Source organism: Saccopteryx bilineata, chromosome 3 (genome assembly GCF_036850765.1).
Source record: "Saccopteryx bilineata isolate mSacBil1 chromosome 3, mSacBil1_pri_phased_curated, whole genome shotgun sequence".
Taxonomy (NCBI): domain Eukaryota; kingdom Metazoa; phylum Chordata; class Mammalia; order Chiroptera; family Emballonuridae; genus Saccopteryx; species Saccopteryx bilineata.
The window spans coordinates 35,187,117-35,206,186 of record NC_089492.1 but is presented as its reverse complement, the minus strand read 5'-3'; the positions used below and the strand labels follow the sequence as shown (position 1 = coordinate 35,206,186).

The 19,070-nt window shown below is 39.4% G+C and overlaps 1 protein-coding gene across 1 annotated transcript in view; it reads right to left on the bottom strand.

Annotated features, from left to right (window-relative positions):
* Positions 1 to 19,070, bottom strand: part of LOC136329571 (DNA-directed RNA polymerases I, II, and III subunit RPABC4-like) — a 387,759-nt gene that overhangs the window by 227,125 nt on the left and 141,564 nt on the right. The gene's annotated exons all lie outside the window — the stretch shown is intronic.

The window sequence follows — 19,070 nt, the reverse complement described above, 5'->3', positions numbered from 1 at the left end:
CCTCGTTAAAGAGAGCAGAGTGAGCGCTAGCTAATGTCGCCGGCCATACTGTGGAAGCCTCCCCCTTCATTTTAATAATTTTTTTCTTGGTAGGTGAACAAAGACTTCCTAATGGCCAGATTTAATGGAGGCTCTCAGTCCTTATTTCGTTTGACTTTCTTATGATAGTTGAACTATTCATTTCATTCACCCTTCAGCCTCGTTTTTCCTTGGTTTTGGAGCCACCACTTTGTCGTGATGTTTGATTTTTCATAGCTTTCTACACTGGCTACTCTTGTGCCCAGGAATCTTCAGGGTTCCTCAGGGATCTAATCTTTAGGCCTTCTCTCTTATACCTTTTTTGGGAGGCTGTCCATACTTTCTTTGGGATTAAACTACTATGTGTGTATCTAGCTAGAGACTTTGTTCATCTATAACAGAGATACACCACCACCCCCCTCCCATGCCAAACTGTGGCTTTAACAAGATACAAGTCTGGACATAAGAAGTATAGCACTGGTATGGAAGCTTCATGGTGTCAACAGGGACCCAAGTTTCTATGTTTCTGCTCTTCCATCCTCTGGTTGAGGATTTCATTCGTAAGGTCCATAATTTGGCTGCCAGACCTTCAGCCAGTGTTATAGGCAGCATGAAGGAGTTGGAAGGGAGATGAGTACCAGCCCCTCATTCCTGTGCTTTTTAGGAAACTTCTTGGACATCCTACAGAACACTTCCATGAGAATTTAGTTATAAAAGTACAACTAGGCTGGTTTATATAATCCTGTATTTCAGGCAGTTATCTGTCCATTTAAAAATGGAGTTCTGAAAAAAATTGCCATTTTTCAGCCATTATGGCAAAGAGTAATCTGGATAAGAATCAGCAAAGAATGTTTAATCTAGGGTGGAAAGTTTACTGAAGAGCAGAGCATTTATATAGTCTTAAAGTATTTCCCTACAGATTGATCATTGGTCACAAAGCAGGGAAATAGTAACTACACAATGGAGAAACCAGACAACATCCTGACCTTCCAGATGTGACCCTGGAAAAGACATGACATTGCTTATTTAAAGAACTGACCTGTACTTTTCAAAAATTTCAATGTCATGAAAGGTCATCAAAAGCTGATAAACTGTTCTAGATTAAAGGAGGCTAAAGAGACTTAAAAATCAAATTCAATATATGATCCTGGAGCCTGACCAGGTGGTGGCGCAGTGCATAGAGCATTGGACTGGGATGTGGAGGACCCAGGTTCAAGACCCCGAGGTGGCCAGCTTGAGCATGGGCTCATCTGGTTTGAGCAAGGCTCACCAGCTTGAGTCCAAGGTCTCTGGCTCGAGCAAGGGGTCACTTGGTCTGCTGTAGGCCCCTGGTCAAGGCACATATGAGAAAACAATCAACGAACAACTAAGGTGCTGCAACAAAGGATTAATGCTTCTCATCTCTCTCCCTTCCTGTCTATCTGTCCCTATCTGTCCCTTTCTCTGACTCTCTCTGTCTCTGTGACAAAAAATAAAAAATAATAAAATCCTGTTTAAAAAAAATAAATAAATAAAAAATATATATATATGATCCTGGAGTTCATCCTATACTGGAAGAACACAAAATTCTATAAGGGACATTTGACTAAAGTGGTAGGGATATTTCAAAGAAAAAAATGAGAGAGAGAATGAACAAGACCTGATGACTAAATGTTGAATCTGTTTTCTTCTCTCTAACCCTAGAGCCATTATCTTAATTCAGGCTCCCAGCATTTCTCCCTTCAGCCTATTTCTAAAACTTTCCAAGTGATATCACATTGTCTTTCCCTTCCAATCTGTCCTGTATATTGTCACCAGAGTGATTTTATGAAGCAGAAATCTGATTATGCCATAATCCCTGATTTAGTCCATCTGGGCTGCTATAACAAAAAAATACTGTAAACTGAATAACTTATAAACAACAAACATTTATTTCTCACAGTTCTGGAGGCTGGGAAGTTCAAGATCATAGTGCTGGCAGATTTGGTGTCTGTTGAGGACCCATTTCCTCATTGATGGCTGTCAATTCTCTGTAACCTCACTTGGTGAAAGGGGTAAAAGAGCTTTCTTCATCTATTTCATAAAGGCATTAATCCCATTTATAAAGACTTGAACCACATGACCTAATCATCTCTCAAAGGCTCCACCTCCTAATACCATTGCTTTGGCAATTAGGATTTCAACAAATGAATTTGGAGGACACAAAGATTCAATCTACAGTGCCCATAATTAGAAATCATCGGTGGCTTGCTATTGCTTATTCCTGCTCCGCCATAGGAGACCCTTTTCTACATGGACCCAGACTTCCTTGTGGGTGATTTCCTTCTTGCACTCCCATCTCAAATGGTTCCAGTCACTGATTGGTTTCTTCACCTTCAGTAGTTGTGACATAATGCCCAGGATGCCATGAGGACAAGGATGGGATGGAATAAGCCAGTAAGGTAGGGAGTTATTTTAAAGCTTTTACCTCATTTGAAATATAGGTTGGGCTATCATGAAATGACTCTATTACAATTTTTTAAAAAGAAATTAATTTTTCAGAGAAATAAATGTCTACTGTTTGTGTTAACTCAAAGGAAAGGGCAAATAAAGATGGGCTTGTTGGCTGACTTTCATCATAAAACTTCCTGTGAGGCTATTAGATGTAGTCAGCTAAGGATCTCATTATCTTAGAATTATTCCATCAACAGCCCTTTTTCTCTGTCATAGCTGGTGCTGAAAGCCATATGTCATAAAACTCTTTGTACTCCCAAAGTTTAGAATCCTTTCTGAATGAAAATGAATCACTGTTCTTGAGGCAAATGACTCATGGGGTTCCCAAGAGAATTTTCCTTTGTATTTTATATGAAGTTATGTGGTGAAAACTCATGATTTTCCTTACCCATGTGATTTTTCTCTCATTTTCCATCTTCTTACTTTCTATAAATTTTCTAAAATGTCATTCCATCATTTTGTTCAATAAAAAAGATTGCTTACCTCACTTGTTCTCAGGAATGAGGAAACTTCACAGGAATTGCATCTAACAATGTGATGCTACAATACTTTTCCTCAGGACTCATCAAATAAGATTACCAGCAGACAAATACTTCTCTAAAATTCAGGACAGAAGATACAGCTATTATATACTTATATCTAATCCATAGAGCAGGGGTTGGGAACCTATGGCTCATAAGCCAGATGTGGCTCTTTTGATAGCTGCATCTGGCTTGCAGACAAATCTTTAATAAAAAAATAATAACGTTAAAAATATAAAATATTCTCATGTATTACAATCCATTCATTTCCTACCGCTCATGTTCATGGTTGCGTGTGGCTGGAGCCAATCACAGCTGTCCTCCGGGACAACACCAAATTTTTATTGGATAATGTGTAACATACACGGGTTGTTGTGAGGTCAGGAACTAAACTTCCCTCCTTTTAATTAAGTAGTCAGCTAGATAATTGCAGAACCCTTTTGACGAAGAAGATGGCTAAAAGAAAAAAAGATGAGGAGTATCATACTTTTCAGCAGGACTTGACAGAGGAATTCGCCTTTGTGGAGAGAGCAGGTTCTGCAGTGTGTCTAATATGCAATGATAAAATTGCATTGATGAAACGGTCAAATATAAAGTGGCACTTTGGCACACGCTATACTACATTTGCATTGAAATATCCAGCGGGGGACAGCAGGAAGAAAGCATGTCAAGAGCTACTTACTGTGCAGAGTGCAAGCTAGTCAGCAGCAACTCCGTGTTTGGACCCAACAAGGTGACTGGAATTCGGCTAGCTTTGCTGGTACTTTAGCAGTTGTGAAAAACGGAAAGCCATTCACAAATAGGGAGTATGCCAAAACATTCATGCTTGATGTTGCCAATGAACTTTTTGACGACTTTTCGGATAAAGACAAGATAATCAAACGAATAAAAGACATACCTCTGTCGGCAAGAACTGTTCACAATCGTACCATCATGATGGCAAATCAAATTGAGACAACACAAGTGAAGGACATAAATGCAGCACCATTCTTTTCTCTCACTTTGGATGAGTCAACAGACGTAAGCCATTTATCCCAGTTCAGCGTGATTGCAAGGTATGTTGTTAATGACACACTATGTGAAGAAAGTCTTGCTGTTTTGCCTAGGAAAGAGACAACAAGAGGGGAAGATTTATTCAAGTCTTTCACTGAGTTTGCTAAAGAAAAAATCTACTGATGGATAAACTTATTTCGGTGTGTACTGATGGTGCTCCGTGCATGGTGGGGAAAAACAGAGGATTCGTAGCGCTTCTTCGTGAACATGAAGAGACCCATCCTAAGTTTTCACTGCATCCTACATCAGGAGGCGCTTTGGGCTCAGATGTGTGGCAAATAGCTTGGTGAAATGATGTTGCTGGTCATTCGGGTGGTCAACTTTATTGTTGCCCGAGCTTTAAATGATCGCCAGTCTAAAACACTGCTCAATGAAATTGGGAATAATTATCCTGGTCTGCTTCCGCACAGCAATGTGTGTTGGTTGTCAAGAGGGAAGGTGCTCAGCCATTTTATGCCTTGTCTGAGCGAAATCCGGACTTTTCTTGAAATGGAAAATATTGAGCATCCTGAGTTAGCTAACACTGAATGGCTCCTGAAGTTCTACTATCTTGTGGACATGACTGATCATCTGAACCAGCTCAATGTGAACATGCAAGGTGTTGGAAATACAGTCTTATCCCTTCAACAAGCAGTGTTTGCATTTGAAAACAAGCTGGAACTCTTCATCACCAACATTGAAACAGATTGTTTACTACACTTTGAAAAACTGGGAGAGTTTAAAGATGCATGCACAGGAAGTGACCCTGCTCAACATCTTGATCTCCAGCAGCTAGCGGGCTTCACATCTAATCTCCTGCAGTCATTCAAAGCATGCTTTGGAGAATTTCGTGAGCGCACTCGTCTTTTTAAGTTCATCACCCATCCACATGAGTGTGCAGTGGACAGCGCTGACCTGAGTTACATCTCTGGTGTCTCTGTCAGAGATTTTGAGCTACAAGCTGCTGATCTGAAGGCCTCAGACATGTGGGTGAATAAGTTCAAGATCACTGAGTGAAGATTTGGAAGGACTTGCCTGTCAGCAAGCAGAGTTGGCGAGCAAACACAAGTGGGGAGAATTGAAAAAACTTCAACCTGCAGACCAGCTGATTGTCAAAACTTGGAATGTGCTTCTCGTCACATACCACACACTGCAGCATGTGAGTATTGCTGTACTGACAATGTTTGGCTCTACGTATGCATGTGAGCAGTCTTTCTCACATCTAAAGAACGTTAAGACCAACCTATGATCACGTTTAATGGATGGAAGTCTCAATGCCTGCATGAAGCTTAACCTCACCACATATCAACCAGACTACAAAGCTATCAGCAAAACCGTGCAGCACCAGAAGTTGCATTAATGGTAAGAAGTACTTTATTAATCATTGGTTAGCAACAGCATAACAACGTTATTAAAAAGAATTCAGCCCTGGCCTGTTGGCTCAGTGGTAGAGCATTAGCCTGGCGTGCACGAGTCCCGGGTTCGACTCCTGGCCAGGGCACACAGGAGAAGCGCCCATCTACTTCTCCACCCCTCCCCCTCTCCTTCTTCTCTGTCTCTCTCTTTCCCTCCTGCAGCCAAGGCTCCATTGGAGCAAAGTTGGCCCGGGCGCTGAGGATGGCTCTGTGGCCTCTGCCTCAGGCACTATGACTCTGGTTGCAACAGAGCAATGCTCCAGATGGGCAGAGCATCGCCCCCTGGTGGGTATGCCGGGTGGATCCCAGTTGGGCGCATGCGGGAATCTGACTGCCTCCCCGTTTCCAACTTCAGAAAAATAAAAAAATAAAAAAAATTCAGAGACTTATTGTACTTTAAAAGTGTTGTTCTTATGTAAAATGCACACTTTTACTTGTATTTGGTGTTAAACATATTGTATGGCTGTCATGAAATTACATTTTAAAATATGTGGCATTCATGGTTCTCTCAGCCAAAAAGGTTCCCGACCCCTGCCATAGAGTCATATTTACCCAAACTCACATTTTTAAGAGGTCAGTTTTAACAATTGTCAATAATCCCCTTAAAAGTCAAGGCTATATTAATAAAATGAACAGTAAGAGAGGATTGGGGTGTAGTTGTGAATTGCCTGAGTAATGATTATTCATTCAACACTATGTACTCTGTCAAGTGGAATTCTAATTTGTGGCCACACACCATGCTCATTTCCATGGAGAAGAGATAATCTATGGCTCTCATAATAGCTTTGTATTTCAGAGGGATGCTGCTACGTTACTTTATACCTAATCTATGTATTTGATATGGCTCAATTTTGTTCTTTTGAATTACAAAAATTACCTACCGTATATTCTTGGAGTAAGTGAAGTAATATATTACTCGTGACAGCAGCAATTTCTAAGCTGCAGATCCACTTAATATAAGTTATTATACTTAGACTCTAGAACCATTCAAGATTTACAGTTAGATTCCAGGTAATTTATGAAGAAAATTTAAGTTACCCTTTTATATTCACAGAGGATATGCTGGTTCATCAATGTCTATGTAAGTTTCCAAAGAAATGCCGAAAATCTTATGTGTTAGATTCTCCCACATACAATAGATTAGTGATTACTTTTTAATGGGACAGATGATATCTGCTCTACTTATTTCATAGGCTTATGAGAATCTTATGAAATAGTTTATAAGAAAAAGTATAAAGTGTTATTTTAAAATTAAGTATTATTATTTAAAATAATAGGTTCTTTTTAAATTAAATTTATTGGGGTGACATTAGTTTATAAGAGCATATAGGTTTCAAGAGTACACTTCTATAATACATGATCAATATATATTGCATTGTGTGCCACTACCCAAAGTCATATCATCTTCCATAACCATGTATTTGACCCCTTTACCCTTTAATACTCTCCCAACCCCTTTCCTTCTGGTAACCACCATACTGTTGTCTGTGTTATGAGTTTTTGTTTGTTTTTCTCGTTTGTTCATTAGTTGCTTTATGTTTTATATTCCACATGAGTGAAGTCATATAGTTCTTAACTTTTTCTATCTGACTTATTTCATTTAACATGATATCCGCTAGGTCCATTCATGTTCCAAATGGCAGTATTAAATGGCAAATATGATTCGAGAACTACAAATCTTGATAAAGCACCAATATTGTTTTCTGATAATAAGTAGACATATATTCTGTTCACAAACTGGGAAGAGTAAGCTCCAAAGCTCTGGTTTTATTATTCATTGCCAAAGTGAAATCAACCAAGCTTGGACACCTGTCTTGAGGTAAGCCTTCTAGGGCCTGGACTTTAACTATCTGAATCACCCCACTCCCTTTGCCTTATTAGAAATACCTGGGGAGTGGTATCTTTTACAATACTAAGTTCTTATTTTACCCATTTTCAAAAATAGCAATCAACTACTGCAGTAAGGCTCAGCCTTGAAAGGAGGTACAGAGGACGGGGAGGGGTCCTATGTCCAGTAGTGGTGCTGGTTGTTTAAGACTGGCATCCATTCTTATTGATAACTTTTATTATTATCATCTCTGTTTAAAATAAGGAAACTGATAGTTAAATAACATTCCCAAGGTCATGTAAGTAATAAGTGCTAGCGCTAGTATTTGAACTCAATCTATCTCCATGCTCAGTGCTCTTAACCTTGACACTATTGACACGTAGGTGAGTGCAAGGGCCTGCGGAAGAGTCATATCTGAGATGTGTAGGGGAATCAGATGAGTGGAGGAGGTACAAAGGAGAGATGACTGAATCTCAGAGGCAATTCTGTCTACCCTACCTCTAGATAAGGTCTGGGTAGAATATCTGTAACTTAATATTATACATTCAAGAAGTATTCAACCTGAATGGGAATTTGAGAAAATAGACTGATGACTTTCTTTTACAGATGAAGAAAATGTAGTACCAGAGAAGCTGTGTGAGTCACCTAGTGTTACACAGCTTGTTCATTCATTTACTCATTTAGTCAAGTCCTGTGCAAAGGTGCCAGAGAAATAAACATGGCAGGTCACATTTCCTGCCTGTAAGAAAGTTATTTTTTAGACAGGAAAGCATATAGGGAAAACCAGAATTTTGAAAATGCAAAAATACTATAAAAGAGATACAAACAAAATGTATGAAAACACAAAGACTTTCCCTGGGAGTATCCTTGAAGGCTTCCTAGAGGAGGTGGCATTTGAGCTGAGTCTTGAAAGGTAAATGGAAGTTTTCCAGATGAAGAAAGGGAGGAAGAGCATTATAGGCCATCCAGCTGGTTGATGGCTAAGTGCAAAAAATTATGTAAAATTCATGGATTTTGTTATTTTTTAATTAAATGGAAATTTTCTTCCAAGCTGGTTTTTCTTTAGCCTAAACTAATAATTTAGTTGGTTAACAGAGCTCTGTGTGTGTTAAAGTTATGACCTGAACAAGAGCTCCTGGCAAAGGGGTTGACCTGGGGGCAAAGGCAAGCCTGAGCTTTGTCAGACTCAAGAAATGAAGACTTTTCCTAATCCACACAGAGGTGCCAATTGAGCAATCAGTCCTTTTGGTTACCCAAACAGACTTGGTCTTCTGTAAGAACTTAGAAAACTTAGACTATCAATTCCAGTTCAACTTTGGGGCTTTATTTTCATTTATTTACTTATTTTTAAAAATATTTCCCTTTTTTTAAAGTTTTTTTAAAAAATTCATTTTAGAAAGGTGGGGGGGTAGAGAGAGAGAGAGAGAGAGAGAGAGAGAGACAGGAGGAAGAGCAGGAAGCATCAACTCCCATATATACCTTGAGCGGGCAAGCCCAGGGTTTTGAACTGGCAACCTCAGTGTTCCAGGTTGATGCTTTATTCACTGTGCCACCACAGGTCAGGCAACTTTGGGGTTTTAGAAAAAAGATTATTACTCAGGGTTTTAGTTACAATTAGATTAGCTTTGACCCCATGGTAGACTAAGTCTTGAACCCAGATGGTCTGAATCCAGAACCCTTGCTTATAACTATCAAGGTGTGTTGACTCCCATTGTGTGTCTCTGCCTCCAATCTAAACATATAGGTCAAATCACACAATAGCATTAGTGCCCTTAAATTCCAGTGCTTTTTGTCTGCCAATCCCCCAACCCCCAAACCCCCACCTGATAAAGAACTCTTCTTCTCTGGCTATTTCTGTTGCTAAGGTATGAGATGTTGAACAAAAGTGGTCACACACTTGATTTTTGGCAGCGTCCACCCTGTTTTTTCTCTCCTGTTCCTGTTCCCTTCATCAATGTCTACTGTCTGGGAAGGTGCTTGAAAGGGCTTCACAATTGCCATGAACAATGAGGTCCTTCCAAAAAGTGTTATACTAAGCAGCAAATACCCCTGGATATGTGCCTATGTTGTAGGCACTGTTCTAAGGGTTTGATACATATATTTCATTTTATTCTTTAAACAGTCTTAAGAGGTAAATACTGTATTATCCTTCCATTTCTTACAGACAGGGAAACGAAGGCACAGAAAGATTAAATAACATGCCAAGTAAGGTAATAATAAAACTAGACTTCAGCACCCATGGTCTTAAGCACATTGCTGTACTGCTAATGTTCCATTACATGCTCCCAATGCTTCCAATAGTTGAGGTGAAAGAATGAATCTCTGTTTCCTTCATGAGTGATAAGAAGGACCTGCTTTCAACTGTGGTTATTCTTGGCTCTCTTGGCTCCAGAGTATTATCTGTGCTCAGATTTTATCAGCCCTTTAAAACAAATGACTCCTTCGTTTTCTTGACTAAATGCTTCCTAGTCATGTCTTCATAAGCACAGGCAACAATCTATTGAATACCTTCACTTACAGGTCAGTTTCTTACATAAAAAAGTTGAGAGCAAATAATAAAGTCTGTAAGGATGCAGCTGCCTACTGCATATAAATTATTTTGTATTTGTTCATTCAGTTTTCCCCCTAACAAATATGTATTGAGGGCCTACTTTGCACTCTGGTGATTGGCTAGTAAGTCATACAGTTCAAATTCCTGCCTTAATGAAAGCAAGTCTTAAACAGAGCAGTTTAGTTCCTTGGAGTCATGCCTCAACCATCTCCAAGTTAGAAGAAGTTCTATGCTCCACATTTGAATATTTTAATGGCCAAGAGCCAGTTTTATTACTAATAATTCATGAAGTTCCACATGACTCTGCTTAGAATGCAATGTTTGTTTAATGTTCCACTGTCACCATTTTGGAATTCTTACAAATTTATGAACAATGTTCCTGTGTTTTTACTTCGCACAAGGCCCTGCAAATTACGTAGCTGGTTCTGACAGGTCTGTTCTCTTTGCTTGTAAAACTGAAAACTGCTTGCTGTCTTGATATGGCTATTTTTCCATCCACATTTAAGAGATCTCTGGGTCAGCTTTTTATCAAAAATTAAACTCAAGATCCCAAGATGATAGCTGCATGGCTACTTCCTTTGTTTCCAACTCACTCCAGAAATCTCTGTGTATTTGTTGTTCATCAACTGGCTTTTGTAATTCTGACAACAAAGCTTACTTGAAGACATGAACTTGAAGAGATTATTGGCTAATAAAAAAAAATAAGGTTAAACTTAAAAGCAACTCACCCCAAATCATTGGCTTGAAGTCTTTTTGGCTTTCTACTTAGATGGTGAAATGGAATGGTGAGCTGCTTGTCCCTTGGATACCACATGGAGCTAGGAAGTGTGAAAGAATTGGAAGTAGAAATACCTAATGACGCTGCTGTTGGCCAGATTGTGATATAGACACCTGGACTGTGAATTTGTCCATGACCTTTATACCACCTCAGTGTCCATGACCCATTTGCTCATTTGCTCTTTTTCCTTTTCTTAGAACTTGCTCTGTGGAAAGGAGCTTCAATCAACTAATTTTTATCAAAAAGCAAATGACCAGTAAGACATTCCTATGACATTTTAATATTAACTCAGTGCAAAGCCATTTGATCATGCAAAAGGGGGTGAAGAGCTGATTGGAGGCTTCTAGTCCAGTCAATAGGAGCTAGAAGCTGTGCGGGGGGATGGGGAAGAGATGAGAGAGGACGAGGAAAATCTTTCTATTGCTCCTGACTCTGATTGAGGAGTGGTCCTGAAGACCATTCCTGCCTGGAATAAAACGAACCGGCTCTGTGCTTTTGAATGTGGAGGCCCTTCACCGTGTGAAAAGGTGAACTGAAAACTAGGTCATAGATCTGAAAGCCCAAAGAAATAAGTAAATGTTTCAAATGGTAACTGGGGCATAAACATCTTTGTGAATTAGTATGGAAGGAGATCCGTCCTGTCAGTGCCCCAGTTAACACTCTTGTGATTGTCTGCTCTGACTCAGACTGTTCTTGAAGTGGTGGCGAGTCTATCCATAGGCCTTTCTTTCCCGTTTGTCTTCCCTTCCTGTGGGCCCCTTTGTTCCTGGCTGATAAATTATATCTCACTGTTGCTATCTTTTGGCAGCGATCACTGCAATTTTTAATAGAAAACAACTAACACAAGGAGTTGACTATGAGGGATCAATAGTCTAAGAATGCACATCACAAAGAGAGAGGCATCCTCAGTCAATTCAGCAGTCAGCTTGCTGGAGAGACCTCCTGAGAAAACATAAATGGGAGTATCACGACTTTTGTTTGTTTTTGTCTTTGCCATGATTTTGTTGTTAAAGGTTAGGCAAAGTGCAACTACGCCGAGAGACTCTGGAAGAGAGTGGGTAAATATTGCAGGGCTGAATTTGTTCACTGAGCTTGAAAAGATGCTCTGAGGGACAGAGGAAGTAGCTGCAAAGAGAAAAGGAACAGTAGATGATAAATATTTGGGTTGATTTGGGGGGCCAAACTTGCCCCTTTAAGGTACCGTACTTCCCCATGTATAAGATGCACATTTTTTCAAAAAATTTGGGGTCTAAAAACTGGGTGCGTCTTATACAGTGGTTGTAGATTTTTTTGTTTGCATTTCCCGCTTTTTCGCTGTTTTGTGCTCATTGTTGAAGACAGTGATTCATCATCAGACACAGATGAGGACAAGCTAATGGATGGGAGTTTTGACAGTGATAAGGAGTTGTATGAATTTTATGATGACTAAAACTTGAGTTGCCTGACCTGTGGTGGCGCAGTGGATAAAGTGTTGACCTGGAAATGCTGAGGTCACCGGTTCAAACCCTGGGCTTGCCTGGTCAAGGCACATATGGGAGTTGATGCTTCCAGCTCCTCCCCCTTCTCTCTCTCTGTCTCTCTCTCCTCTCTCTCCCTCTCTGTCTCTCTCCTCTCTAAATAAATAAATAAATAAATAAACCCAAAAAACTTGAGTTCAATAACTTTATGTAATACATTTTTTGTCTAATTTCAGGCTCCCAAATTAAGGTGCGTCTATACATGGGGAAATATGGTAAGTTAAGCAAGGTAAGAAAATAACAGGTTAGGACCAAATAACATGGCTGTGAGAAGCCTCACCCCAGCTCAGGCATGGTGGTGAGCATCTGGATTCTCATGAAGAATGGTGTGGCATCCTGAAGGATAGGTGTCAGGGATAGTATCAGTGATGAAGGTATACAGAGATGAAATTACATCATCTATTAGACACATTATTTAGTAATCAAAAGAGGCCAAGAGTCGTATGTATGATTTTATTTTTAGAGCTATAAAAAAAGTGGCAAATGTTAATATAAATAGCATTAAAAGACAGACTCAAAACAATCATATCAAAACCTCAGGGACTCTTTGGTTGCAGCCTAGTTTCTAGTTTCTGAGTGAAACTCCTGGTATGTTCCTGCCTACTGGGGCAGAAGGCAGGTTGGATGGCACTGGTGACGCCTGGGAAGTGTTCTGGCAGTGCAGTGGGGGAAACAGAGCAGGTCGTGTATGGCAGGAAGAAAGGGAACGCTTCCCTGCGCTGCTGTCTTCACTAGGAAGGTGCATTGGGGTGGGCGGGGCAAAGAGGGAGGCGTGAATTATAGAGGAGGTACTCGGTCCCTAAGCACCTTAGGAAAACGGACCTCATCTTTAACACTTGGGTGTCTGGAGCTCACTTAGATAAGGGTCAATTTGGATTAGGCAGGAGTTTACAAAGTTGGAAAACCTATGCCATTAATATTTTGGGGGCAACCAGAAGACCCCCCCCCCAGTCTGTTGGTCTGAAAAACACCTATTATGCAATCTTTTACAATATCTTTTTACTACCAAATAAGAACAATAAGCCTTTTCCCCAAGACAATGTGTAACAAATGCTTAGCATAAATTTCTTACCATGAAAATATTTTCATAAATTTAAAATTTAGTGTATAATTAAACCATAAATTAAAACTTGTACTCTCCTCTTCTGTCAATAAAGAAAAGCCCAGTAGGGATGCATGATAGATGCAGAGCTAGTACCAAAGCTCTCCAGGAAGTAACTGAGACTTGCACAATGTATTTTGAAAGAACTGCCAGAATTGGGTAATTAATGACTATATGGTGGGGGGAGGGGCGGTCGGGGAATAAGGGAGAGAGAAAGCAGAAAGACAAGTCACTTTGGGGGAGAAAAGTAAATTTCGCTTTAGATATGACATAGTTGAGCTGCCGTTAAACCATACATATGGGAGCATCCAGTGGGCCCAGCAGGAGATCAGGACTAAAGCTGTAAATGAGAGTTATTTGCTTAGAAAGTAGTACCTGAAGCCATGAGTGTGGGTGAGTCCATGCAGTGAGAGCGGCAGCTCAAACGGGGGGAGGAGAGGAGAATGAAGTGTAGACAAACAGTATTGAGAGAAGGTGGTCTAAGAACTGAGAGGAAAACCACACTATTGCTAGGTCTCTGAAGTGGGCTAAGAAAAATTGATTGATAGCATCTAGTGAACAGTAGATTGGCAAAGAAAATGTTCTTGGACTTGGCAAATTGAGTTCACAGATGACCTTTAAGGGTACAACTTTATTAGATTTCTGAGGACGGAAGCCAGCTTGCAGGGGGGTGAGGCATGACTGACTGCAAAGCAAGTCGGTGATGATTTTCTATTGCCAGGTTTGATTTTAAATTCTAGTGCCAAAAGGCAAAGATTAAAGACTGAGTCATCAATGTGGAATTAGGTTTAAAAGGTGCTGTGGGCCTTTTCTGAAAGGCAACAAGTGAACCAGAGGAAGGCAGACAAGTTTCATCAATATTTTTGTAAGACTTTGTAATTTTCAAAGCACTTTTTTGCACAGTCCCTTGTTTCATCTTCCCAAGAAGCCCTTAGGCAGCCACTAGCATTTCCATCTTATCAACGGGGCCATTAAACCTCCAAGAAGTTGTGGCTTACTTAGGATGTCACTGCTGGTTTGTGGCAGCGCCGAGATTCAAATTCTGTCTCTTTGACCAGGGCATTCTAAGATGTCATTTCAACTCATAGTTAATGAACAGTCTTTGAGGCAAAGAACTCTGATCCTGGGCCTCGAGGTTTTTGTTTTTGGACAAAGTTAGGAGGTGTGGTTACTTGCTGGCGATAAACATTCCATGGTTTTTGGTGATGAGGATAGGTAGAAAGTTGGCCGGATTAGTGTGGATCAGAAATGAGACAAAGTGAATTTTCTTTATTTTTTTCTCTCTTCCTCCTCCTCCTCCTCCTCCTCCTCCTCATCCCCCCTCCTCCTCTTCCTTCTTTTTTTGCATTTACTTTCTTTTACCATGGAGTGTAGCTGGAATAGCCACCCTTGACAGCCTCAATCTTTTAGCTGGTTAACAAGAATGCAGAGTTTCAATTGTACGCCAGAGTCCAGAGCGCTTAAGGGTACAAAGACCTCATCAGGTCCCCATTTAGTAACAGAACAGAGAGTGAGACAGAGAGTTATCATATAAATATACACAATCACTGTAATAATTGTAAAATTACTTAGAAGGAACAAATAGTCATTTAAAGGTTGCCTTGCCAGTGTTTGGCAGTGTTCTAAAGGCATGAATGCTAGTTAAATAAAATGATTAAATGAATGAGTAAAAGATAGTAATGAAAATTTAAGTGAGCTCAGTAGGGAGTTAAAGAAGAATAAGCATAGAATGTGTATGTGTGTGAATGCTGGGGTGGGGAGGGGGAGATGGGGTTCAGTAGAAAAAGGATGATAGCTTCAGGGATTCGGGCAGCTTGGACCAAGACTGAGAGGTGGTGGAGTATAGAACAGGTGTAGGTGTATCAAAAGACAGCCTGTGGTTTAGGGTAAATGAGACATGAAGGAGAGCAATGAAAGGTCAGCAACCAGCTAGTTGCTATGTTTTCTTCTTGTCTGCATCTTTGAGAGAAGCTCACAGGCAACCACCTTGTTCAGGGCTAAGATTGTGACAACTGTTCAACTGTTCGAATTCCAATTCAGGCACACTTCCAAGACAAGTAGACTGGCTCTTCTGCTGGTTTTTGCTCCACTTCCCTGTCCTAGTACCCTATAAAAACCTCAGCACAGAGAAAAGAGAATAGGTCCTTAAATGTAGAAAAATTTTAGAGTAAGCAGCACCAGCATTTTCTAAAAAGATGGTACTCTGTGCAGCTAAGAAAGCACAAAACAATCGATTTATGAATGTTAGTCAAGCAGGACTCTGGAGCTTAATTTTAAAACAAAAGCTCAAATGTCACATTTATTATAAAACATAAACTGTCACCATCTTGTCCTTTTGTGTCCTGTTTATGGCCTTTTATTTTGTGACAACAACAACAAAAAAAGCTATTGAAATCTTTCCTAGTCTCTCATTTATACTTTAATTTCCCCCATCAGATTAGTTTAATGGAAATAGTAAAAAAAAAAAAAAAAAGAAAAGAAAAGAAAAAAAAAAAGATGCTCTTTTAAAAATAAGACATAAGAATTCTAATGACAATTACACATAAATTTAAGATACTTATATTTTATCCTGATGTCAAATCCCTTTGTTTATACTACAGAAGGGACTATTTATGAGATGAGTAATGTATGGTCTTTTTTGATTGCCTCATTTCCCTTACTGATAAAATTTTAAAAGGGAATAAATACAACAGAATAACAAATGTTTGACTCAGTAGAGAAGAGTTTTAGTCTCTAATGACTGTTCCATTCTATAACCTTTCATGTTTTATCAAACCTGGTTTTGACTGTAGGCTGATTCTTCTTGATTATATAGTTTAGTTCTGCCAAAATACACAACTGTTTAGAGTGAAATACTAAGTTCTGTTTGCACCACAGTTCTGTGCTTAGAATATCTAGTAGTCTTTGAATTGGGTTTTCAAGTAATTGTGTTCTGATAATGAACTCCATATATTCAAGAAAGCAGTAGGTGCAGTGTAGTGGTTAAGAGAATGAACAATGAGTGGTTTAGAACTATGGGCTCTGGAATTAGATGGCTTGACTTCAGAGCCCAAATTTTCCATTTACTATTGTGTGATCTTGGGCAAATTATAGTTTCTTTATGTGTGGGAATGAGTATTTAATTTATGGGGTTATCCTAAGGAACAAATGAGTTGATACATATAGAATACTTAGAAAAAGTCTGGTTCTTAATAAGCACTCAATAAATGTAAGCATAATTTATTTAAATAAATGCAAATATAAAATACATTACTGAAGGGCTGGATTTTGCCACAATGCAAACAGTGATAATCATGGCAGATATACCACTGTGATTGTCTCAACATTTTTTGTAATACTTTTATCAAGCTACAATTCAATACCATAATTCATATAACATAAAATTCATCCTTTCTTCTCACTTTATGATGTGTCTTTAGGAAACTCTATTCATCATTGTCTTTATGTATTTGGATGGCTTTAAGCATAAGCTTTGCCTTCAAGGGAGGAAGGGATAATCTCAGCAGTGATGTGAAGCTTCTCCTGTTGGCCAGGAAAAGGGTGATGCTTCGCTAATTTTAATATACTTTATAAGAATTTTGCCCTCTAGTTCTATTTTATGGGTAGTTTATATTTCAAAATTTAATGTATGGGTTTATGGGATGCTATGGTTATATTGTGTGTGATTGATACTGTTGCTGGGAGGATATAATGGAAATTAAGCAATGTGAAAAATTTCCTGAATTATTCAGAGATAAACATCAGTTTGTAAAGTTACCTGACTTTTTTCATTAAGTTTCTTGTCTCTAAATTAGAGATTAGCCCAGTGGTAGTCAACCTGGTCCCTACTGCCCACTAGTGGGTGTTCCAGCTTTCATGGTGGGTGGTAGTGGAGCAACCGCAGGATAAATAAAAAGATAGATTTAATTATAATAAGTTGTTTTATAAAGATTTATTCTGCCAAACAGCAAAAATCTGACATAAAGTACTTGGTAAATAATTATTATCATATGCTTTAACTTGCTGTAACTCTGCTTTATAAATTTTTAAAGTGAAGTTACTTCCCTACTTTATAAATCACCATTACTGTGGAACCAGTGGGTGGTTAGAAAATTTTACTACTAACAGACATACAAAAGTGGTCAGTAGGTATAAAAAGGTTGACTACCCCTGGATTAACCTATAAAGAGACTTACCTTTTCATGTTCATGTAAACTGTCCCCTGATCATTTGAAACATCTATAAACTTTAGACATTTACCTTATACATTTGGAGTAATTAATGTCATTGATAATATTTCAAATGCCATGTGTTCTTTTTATGGTTCAGGAGAAAGTGATGATACTGTCTTTAAGTTCTTTATTTAAGTGGTAGGCAGAATAATGACTCCACAAATATGTCCATGTCGTAATCTCTGGAACCATTACAGGGCAAAGGGGAATTAAAATTATGGGTGAAATTAAGATTGCTATTATGTGAAATTCAGCACAGAGAAATTATCCTGGTTATTTAAAGGACAAGGGTCCTTTAAAATGGAAGAAGGAGGCAGAAGAGGAGACAGAGTCTGAGAAAGAAATGTGAACATAGAAAGTAAGTTATAGTAATGTGATGTGAGAAAGCCTGGATCTGCTGGGGCTGGCTTTGATGGTGGAGGAGAGTCCATAAGCCAAGGAATGTGGGTGGCCTTCTAGAAACTGGAAAAGGCAAGGCTTCGGACTCTTCCCTAAAGCCTCCAGAAGGGAATACAGCCCTTCTGACACTTTGATTTGAACCCACTGAGACCCATCTGAACTGCTGACCTCCAGAACTGTAAAATAATAAATTTGTATTCTTTAAGCCACTAAGTTAGTGGTAATTGGTTACAGTGGCAAATAGAATACTAACGCAATTCATAAATGTTCACACTATATACATACTGAGTAGTCTCTCCCCATTTGGTACCCTTCTAGCCATGTGAATGTGAAGAAAAGCATCCGTTTCCCATATCTTGCAAGGCTTATGAACCTATATTCTATCCCAGAACCATAGCTGGCAATCCTTCTGATATCTGTTTCTCTACCTGTCTAAATCCTGTCAATCAAGAGCCATTTTCCAGTGTCTAATGCTGCTTTTGTCACTGGCAAATCTATCTAAGCCGCACAAGATGCTGAATGTTAAATTCTTTTAAACTTATTTGCCAGTGTCAGTTATATTGTCCAGGGATGTTTCTTAGTCTCATTAATATGGAGGACATCATGTCAGCTATTGGTGGAAGAGAACCTTCCTTTGTTCTTTTACTGGGCAAAGCTCTTGCCTATTGACATCACGAGGTACTGATGGGTGTGGGTGCAGGTCTCCTCACAGTTAACGGTCCTCACAGCACTGTTTGCCTCAGGAGTGGGCAATAATCCAGCTCCTCTCTGGTACTTCAGAACCTGGGGCCTGAGAGCAAGTGTTAAGGTGTTAAATATTGTTAAGCAAACGTAAGGTGTTAAGGTGTTAGTGAAGTGGTGTAGTAGTGAAATCTGGCGTGGGGAGGGGTAGCTATGGGTTCAACTGAGAAAATAAAACCCAGGAGAGGAGCAGGGAAAGTGAATGAGTAAGAGAGCAGGAGAGAAAAACCTCACGGAGTTCTTGGCACCACTTACGTGTGAGGCACAGATGAGTTGCAGACCTTTGCAAAGTTTTATATGAGCAAATAAAGTTTCTTTCTCTCCTTTCCTTTTTTCTTTCTCTCTTTCCTCCCTTCCTCCTTCTCTCCCTCCCTCCTTTCCAGTGGTAGCCAACCTGGTCCCTACCGCCCACTAGTGGGCGTTCCAGCTTTCATGGTGGGCGGTAGCGGAGCAACCAAAGTATAAATAAAAAGATAGATTTAACT